At 37.3% G+C, this 9,171-nt stretch overlaps 1 long non-coding RNA gene across 3 annotated transcripts in view; it reads left to right on the top strand.

Annotated features, from left to right (window-relative positions):
• LOC123968353 overlaps nucleotides 1-7,871 on the top strand; it is a 24,542-nt gene extending 16,671 nt beyond the window's left edge. For all 3 annotated transcript variants that reach the window (XR_006824444.1, XR_006824442.1, XR_006824443.1), the window contains exon 3: nucleotides 6,866-7,871. This is a non-coding gene — a long non-coding RNA (uncharacterized LOC123968353). The remainder of the gene's footprint in view (nucleotides 1-6,865) is intronic.
• The last annotated feature ends 1,300 nt before the right edge of the window (nucleotides 7,872-9,171 follow it).

Raw genomic sequence — 9,171 nt, 5'->3', positions numbered from 1 at the left:
AAATGGGTTGACTTACTAAAACATTTTGAGGTAGAATCTAACATCAAAAGAAACAGAATAAGCCTTGGGTGAAACTCTGCTCAAGGTTCATTTAGTAGCTGTTCTGGAGCTTTCTATCATGCCACATAATAGAAGTTCAATTGCATTTTAAGGACTGCTGTTCCCAAAGTCGGCAATTGACTTTGACCATACCATCGTCCCAGACCTCACTCAAGGGTAAAAGTGGCGCCAACTCTTCTGTCACACTAAAATAAAAAATAAGCTGCCTGTTTCTTATTTTAATCTGACGGGTTATTTATTTATATATATATATATATATATATATATATATATATATATATATATATATATATATATATATATATATATATATAAATAAAATTATTTGGAGAGCTGTTCTGGCTCAAAATGTTTGCATTGTTGCAGTCCAATTTAATGCTGTTGAATGTTTGTCTTTCATGCCACTGGTTGACTGAAACACCTCCCATTTACTGTACATGACACTTTACAATAACACTACTAACCACAAACTAATTGAACTGCAACTGTACACAAAGTTGACTTCATTTATTCAATGGCCAACTCCATCTGTGTGTGTGTAGGGGGTAGGGCTGGGCGCCATTTAAAACACTTATGATAAAATCTTTTTACAACAAGTATTCATGAATAAAATCTTTTAACAACAACAACAAATTGTGTGCTAATTTGTTCGCGATTCAAGTTAATTAAATCAAACTTTTATTGAACATTCGTTCTATTGTTGTTGAGTAAATAAATAATAATATATCATGATAATTATCATTATTTTATTGCCCAGCATTAGTGTATGGTGGACAATCTATCCATAATTTTATCATCCTGATTGTCCATACTGTAGTTTTACTATGTTGGTCTATTCTGTACATGTTGCATCTATTGCAGGTCTGTCAGTCCTGGGAGAGTTTTTCCTTTTCTAAATTGAGGGTCTTAGGATAGAGGGAGTCGTATGCTGTGCAGATTGTGAAGCCCCTTGAGGCAAATCTGTGATAATGGGCTAAAGTGTGTCAAGTGTGCATGTGTATAGTCACTCCTGAAACATACTGAAAATTCTTGTAATCCCATGTTAGATTAAGGTATTGCAGGGAAACCGTGGAATACAGCGTTATAGTCAAACATTGTGTTCATGTGTAAGTTTGGGGTTGGTTGAGATTGACTTAATTTTACTTATGCATATTTGTTGAAAAAATATATTATCATAATTGTTTTGAATGTTCAAGTGATCAACTGTTTGGCAAGTGTCATGTTCCGACCGTAAAGAATAGCTTAAAACCACAATTAACTGTTTTAATCTGTTTTCACTCAACAAAGAAAAACAGTCTTTCAACTTGAAAGAAATCATGATTTGACATTTATTGTGATAAATATCAGTATTGAATGATTTTAACATCTTTTATCGTGATGACATTTTTGGCTATAACGCCCAGCCCTAGTTAAGTATCAGGACTTAATCCCCCAATAGAGGTACCTTACTACAAGACGCTGACTGTATGTGATAGCTAGCAGCTATCACCAGTGGCCCATAGAGCATACTTAAGTGAATGCAATGTCTCATTGAGCTTAGAAGAATTTGTCTGCCATATGTTTCTCTTGAATAAATACTTAATGTCATCCTGCAACTGAAAAAACCAAAAACAAATCAGCTGTGATCAATCAAGACATTAAGCAACATAATCAGATTTACTCACTTTATTATTTATAAAAGTGTGAATTTTAGGGCATAAACTGTAAACACCACATAAGTAGTTTGTTTATATGTATATTATATTTTAATGTGATACATTTAAATGTTCTCTGCTATATGTAGGTTTGTTGCAAAACATTTTCAGTCTTAGACAAAAACTAGGATGTAAAATTAACATCTTAATTTTATTGGTGTTTTCTTACATCTGTTTATAGATGATAATATACAGATAATTTAACTAGGTTTCAAGAGTTTCTTTTTTTCAGTTTAGTTGCCTTCCTTGCCATTTTCTTTATTAGTACAGAGATTATTTTCTCATTTTGTCTAATTTCAGGAAACTAATTTCAGAAACATTGAAACAAGAGATACTGCACTGGAATAACACTGAATTATCTCAACTCATTGACAAAATGTTCCAGTTTTAATTAAAATCCGGGTTAAGGGCTGAATATGAGACTTGATAACTTGTCCAGATGAACATTGTTTTTCAGTGTGTAAAACACCTCAAGCTGCTTCTAAATAATACTGATTATACAACTTCCTTGTAGCTAGAAAATACAGAAGCAGTGTTGTCCCAAAGGTGAGGGAGAGCGTGTTTGTGTTAAATAGCTTGCAGTTAGGATTCCCAAACTAAAACATGTATGACATAGGTGTTAAAAATAATGAGCCAATGTCTTGTCCTCCCCAAAACTCAGCTTGTGTGTGTCATTGGCTTTTGCACTTGGTCACCATAAATCCATCAACAGTAAATCCTCTAAAGTTTTAATTGGAAGCCCAGACTTTATTTTGTATTACTTTATAAAAGTTTTCTTAAAATTTTGCTTAAAGGATAAGGCTGACTATATTCTATGTTTTTATTACTTTTAACAAATCTCACCAAAACCAGTGATCTGTTAGTCTGTCTCTCAATACTTTCCAACGTCCACAGCCTGTGTGTAACACTCCGTAAGCCCATTTGTTCCTTCTGAATATATATTATACATAGATTCTGAGTAAATCTTAAATAACAGGTCTTGAATACAGAGTTGATTTATTTTTTTACTCAAACAGGGGACTGTTTTCAGCTGCGTATTTGGTGCACTAGTGAGTATTTGCAAAAGGACTGTAAATGTGAGATTTGCTGTAAGTGCCCATATTTATTGCAGTGTAGGAACATCACCCATTTTAATGATGAAATTCGCTGATATGTTCATTAATACTTTTTGGACAATGGATCTCTACGGCGCACAGGAATACGCCATATCAGGATATGGCTATGCAGGCAATATTTTAAATTTTTACAATTTAGAATCAATTTATGGTTGGATTTGGTCTTTTCACTGGATTTGTTGACAATAGGAAAACCATAGAATATCGCCAGCCTCATCCTTTAAAAATAACGAGCATTCTAACAAAAATAATTCATCCTCGTTTATTTCTGTATATCATCTTATAATTTTTCTATCAGTCATTTGCTTTTTGTAGCATAAAGGAATCTACAAACTGCATCTCATTTTCCAGTTCTGTTGTAATATGATAATGGTGAAACAATATTACTTTCCTACTCCATCCTACTGTATGTCAGGCAATTGTGGAATGTAACTAACTACAAGTCAGTACTTTACTTTCCAGTGTTTCCAGTTTGTGCTCTTTTATAGTTCTACCCCACTACAGAAATAGTCTACTTTTTACACAATCAAATTTATCTGACAGCTATAGTTACTTTTAAATTAGATTCAACATTAAAATCTAATATTTTAATATGGCTTATAAAATATAACAGATTGTAAAGATTAAACCAGTAGTTTCCAACCTTTTTGGCTTGTGACCTCTTACGAAAAAGCAGTGTGTAGTTGGGACCTTATGTCACATTTCGCATGTCTTTCACCATAGAGACATTTCCCATTTAAAACATTTCATATAGTTAATTTTAAATAACAGTTTGGGGCCAAAAGACATAAAATTATCTGATATTTCACTGAACAAAGAACAAAAAAATTATGTCCAGAGAACATGTTTGCACCTGGAAGTGAAGGTCTTCTTCTTTATCTGGGAGGACAGTCGCATGCTGTGAGACATCTGGGATGACTGCTCCTCCTGCTCTCGCTTCATCACCATCCTGGTTTCCATGGTAACTCCCCAAATGGTACCTGTGGAGGCAGGGGAGGTCAGGAGGGAGGGAGGGAGGATGCAGAGGTGTGTAGGAGGCAATGCCATTCAGAGTCAATGGAAGTCAGACACTTAAAGCACTGTGTAGCCCTGACCAGAAACATAGCTACTTTATGTTTGTAAACAGTCAACAGACACTCATATCTGGAGCTGCTCAAAGCGGTATGTTTCACATTGAATGCAGATGAATTGCCATATTAAGAGCCACTTTACACTGTGGAAGCTTCAGCCATGGCAAGAGACACAACGATTTATGTTGTGCTTTGTATTCAAATGGGACCTTGTACTTACATGTCTAGTACTTTGCTTAGTTGAGGTGGTAAAGTCATGACTCTTTCATATCATGGTGGTGCAGAATTGTGAATCCGCCTCCAGCCTCATCCCTAAAGAATTATAATTGAACCCAAGGGGTATGCTAAGGTTATGCAAAATGCAGCGTCATTTAGCTGTCTGATAGATTACTGTTATCTGCAGAGGCACAAGTCTTCTGATATTTTGAAATGTCTTGGGACTAGTAGCAACCCAAAGAGAAAGCGGAGTGCTACTATTAACATAATGTTTCTGAATCAATATCAATCTTGGTTCAAACTTGCGTCAGCCTCCTGACTTCAATTTCCAAAAGAGCTCCAAACACACCTAACATAAGTGGGTTACAATTCAAAATGTCACTTTGGGGAGAAAAACTGGTGTTGGAAATTCAATAGTCAGCACTTTGAAAACAGACAGTCTTTTAATATGAAGCTATTTTATTTTAAGTAAACAGGGCTGCAACATGATTATTTTCATTGATTATCCTGACAAATTATCTTTTCGGTAAATGGGTGGGTCTTACCTATTTTGAAATGAAATACTTCAAATCATGAAAACTGCTGTACATTTCATGTATTTTTTTGTGTGTGTGGTTTTAGGCGTAGGTGTGGAGAAAAGGTGTTTCAGTCCCACGTTTAAATGAATTACCCCTTTGTGGGTCGCAGAGCCACTAATAATTCATCAGTTGAGGTCTGCCATGCCATTCCCCACACCCTGCCCATCATTAATCATTTGGCTTCTTTGGGGAAGAGAATGCAGAACCTACCCAACAAACAGAATCAGGTCACGTCTGAGTGATGGCTTCATTCACCCACTCCCAATAGCAACCACCTGTGTTAGCGCCATAAACAACCGTAATTTGTTATTTCTTCTTATCATCTTCAATTACATTGTGGAAAACTGCAGCGAGTTAGCTAACAGGCTAATAAGCTAGCGGGCCAGCTGATTCCCCTGTTGCTCTTTTTGTGGCTCACTGTTGCGCAAGGAGGGAGGTTTGTTTGAACACTGTTAATTGAAGGTCAACCTCTGGCACATTAAAATTGATCAGTCTCCATGGGTAGGCTGGGATCCTAGGCCCCAGGGGGAAGCAGAGCAAAAGCAATGCAGCGTTCTTATTTACACACACTGCAGTTTTCAGTCTCTGGAGTGAAATGAGTGCTCAGTTTCCAGGTCTCTGATAACAAAAAAAATATAAACAGAGGAACAAGGGGACAAATCATTTACTATTCTACTCGTTGACGGGGGGGAAGCGTTGTCTGTACAGTACAGGAGCTTGCTTTATGCCATCCCCAGAGAGTTATTTAAAGCTCCATCCACTGAGGCCATCAAAAGACAAGACCATTAAGAAGTTCAGCTAGCTGGAGAAACAAGAAAAGACTCTCAAGAGAGACAACAATAAAAATAAAACCTTCCTGACAATACAAATAAATAATAATAATTAACAGATTTAAGAAGGTTTGGTATTGCTGCACACAGTGGGTGCTTTTTACTCCTACATAGTGGTTTTATATTCATTGAGGGTTGTCATGTATTGATGCATCAGTAACCTGTCTTACCTGATGAAAGGCAAAAAAGGCAAATGTCATTTGTGCTAGATTTAGATGAAGGCTGAGTAAAGGAAATCCCACTCACGCTTTCTTTAAAGAAACAGGTGATGTCCTCTGGATGTCAAAGCTTTATAGAACCGATATATCTCACTTCCTTTTTTGTCTGCCTGTCTGTCTCTGTCCTTGAAGATCTTGTTTAGTACTTGTCCTCTCAGTATCACCCCCTATCTGTCTGCGTCTACCTCCCTCTCTCTCCTCTGTCTCTCTTGATAAAGCGCTGAGGGTGACCCTGAATGCGTAGTGTCCTTCAGTGCCAAGAATGTGGACAACACAATGCTCTCTCATTCTTAAGTTGGTAAATATAGACCAATGACACCTCCCTTATACACTACACTCCTAAAAGGACACAGCAAAACACACACATAGATACAGATCCTTGTCATGAGCCAGATCGATCTGCAGGCGGCTCTGAGTACAAGTGACTAAGAGATGACACAATAGCTCCCTGGACAATAAAAGAGGTTGGCCCAAATGACCTGAGCAGCTGAAAGGAACAGCTGGAACAGCCTCAGGAGAACAACTGGCTGTGGTGGAACTATAAATGTCTGCTGAATAACTGTCACTTAAAGAAATCTATATTTATTTCAGCCCTCTCTGCTCTATCCCACCTGGGTACAAATAATACAAAATTAAAGGCTGGGAAATGACAAACAGGAAGTCACAGGAGGCTGAGGACTGTGGACAGAGATGGAAGATGCTGACACAAAAGGAGAAAGGGGAAAGGAGCAGCTGTTAACTAGAGATAGTTTGAGAGTGGGAGTCTAACTATTTGGCTCAGTCTGACATTGGACTTTGTTTTTTTAAAAAAGCAAGAGGTTAATAATGATGGAGACAACACCTGAGACTCCCATGTAAATCTCCTGTTATACTCCACCTTCCATTCTACTTCTATTTCTGTATCTCGTCCTTTCACTGCTCTTCCATTTCTCCTATATTTCCTGTAATGTTCCTCCATAGGATATAATATTTCTTATTACTTGAAGGATGCCCACTTGTTTTTTTTTTGTTTGTTTTTTTTAATTTGTACTTATCTGTGTTGTCATGTTTGTTTGGTTTTGTGTGTGTGTATTTGTGTGTCCAGTGGTGATGACTGATGGGGACGAAAAGCACACAGGGGCATTGAGGAAAGAAGGCATCACTCAAGCCCACAGCATTGGATGGAAGGATGGGGGTTATTTATAAGCGTTTAGGGGGCACACCTGCCTCTGGAATATCACTACACAATACCAGCTACTGTTGCCAGGCCTTCACTTCTCATCATACATCAGCAGTGACTGTCAGACTAAGAATAACTACTGGAACAAAGCAGCTGAGGTCCACCTTTTATTAGTTCCTCTTCTTTCGGAAGGCTCCTCAGCTTCCTGCTCTACCAGAAACATGTCAGTGTTGTCTTCTATTTCTTACAGTGCTTATATTTGAAAGTGGGGTGCTCCTGTGTTTTCTTCAAAGCTCTGAGACAATAGAACCTTTTTAATATTTTTACTTAGAAGTACTGCCAGGCCTGAAAATTTAACCTGTACAGTCTGTTTAGTGCCTGATTAATTTAGATCTCTAATGCAATTCAATTTGGGTGCACTTCCCCAGAGCACCTGAGGCACAAAATATATAATGAGTTTGTACTTGTGCCAGGTGAAACATAAATGGCAAGCCAACAGTGAATAAATATTTTCAGCACACTCAGAATGACTTATCATGTTTTATTAATCATTAATGCTAATTCACAATTCATGCTTGCTCTGTGCCTTTACTTGCATAACTTATGAATAAAAACCAGAGCCAATGTGACAAACATGTATTCCCTGTTGGATGTTCTTGCATTTATCTGCACCTCACAGATGCAGAGGATATCAAAGCCTTTAATGGATGAGTCGCTGTGGAGACAACACACTGTGGTATCCCAGATGTATTCATCCGGGGCCCTTTGCAAGAAACACGTGAAAGAATTGGAGGATGGTTTAACAACTTGGAGGGATTGACATGTATAACTTGTTGGCATGCCTACATCTGAAATATTTTATGCAAGGATCAGAAACATCAACCAAAAAATAACTTGTGCAGCTTTGAATAAAGTATTGCTCTTACTGTAACTGCCAATTTAGATTTGTATTTCCTTGAACTGCTAACCATCTCTGGGTTTGCCCGAATTGTGTGTTTGGTGAGTGCAAGTGTGATTTAAAGTGTGATCTTGTAGCACAGTAAATCCCTACACACCCTTTTGTTATAATGACTCTTGAGTTTATTGTTAATGTTTTCCCCCTGTGAGTTTGCAGCTCACGTTTACAGTAAATCTGGTATAACATGAGCCAGAGGCCAGGATGTGAAGGGAAATCAGACATTTTAATATTGTAGATATAGTATGACTTTCTTTGATGTGGGGTTCTTTTTCATGTTTTTGACAAGCAATCATAATATCACAATCTTTTTGATAAATTATAAATATGTTTTAATGGATCTGACATTTCTGTTAAGCATATCCTCTGACAATTGAGTTTCTCTTAGCATCACTTTATTATTTTGACATCTCCCTTACCTCCCTTATGGGCAAATAACACAGTAGCCATGGAGATCTTATACTGAGATGTCCATACATCATTATACTGTATATAATGATAAAAGTGAAAATACACTTTTGGTTTAGAAAGAAAATGTGAGGTATCTACACAATATTGGCATGCTCAGGCTGGACTCTCTTCTTGGTTTTCAACAGCCATCTGTCAGTTTCTGAGACTGAAGCAATCATTGTTCCTCAGAGAATTGACTTGGTGGAAACTAAATATAATGAAACTTTCTTTTCATCTTCTCACCTACTAGTGACTGAGCCCAGAATAGAGCTTAATGGACACCAAAGTCTCCTGGATGATCCATCATTTCCTGGCCAGCCTTGACAGCTGTTTATTGTGCCCTTTTCTAATCAAGGACCCATTAAGAGCTCATTAGAATGCAAGAGAGGAAAGGGAGGGGGTGGAGTGATTGCATCCAATTACATACTTCCATTCATCAAGTGATTTGGTCTGAGAGAGAGAGGTGCCTTTTCAAATGGGAATTCCAGAGTTAAAACAAATGCCATGTTTATTGTGAAAGGACAAAATACTTCAAATGAAATAATAAACTCTATATTGATGTAAAAATGTATCTCTACAATAACTAATCCCCAATTTCACTGCTCATGCCTAAACACCAGTGTTAGCTGACAATTGCATAGTTATAATGAAATCATAGTGTGGGCTCTCAGCTAGCTAACAACAGCTCATTTAAAGTAAAAGAAATGCGAATTGCGAATCTCTGAAGGTAGGAAAGATAAGTGTATTAAAGCAACTAGATTGTAAACTACTGACATTAACCTGCAGCATCTCCATTAGCATGTGATGCACCGGACTGGATGCAGAC

Source organism: Micropterus dolomieu, linkage group LG03 (genome assembly GCF_021292245.1).
Source record: "Micropterus dolomieu isolate WLL.071019.BEF.003 ecotype Adirondacks linkage group LG03, ASM2129224v1, whole genome shotgun sequence".
Taxonomy (NCBI): Eukaryota; Metazoa; Chordata; class Actinopteri; order Centrarchiformes; family Centrarchidae; genus Micropterus; species Micropterus dolomieu.
Note: the sequence above shows the minus strand (reverse complement) of the source record. Positions and strands in the feature narration are given on the sequence as shown.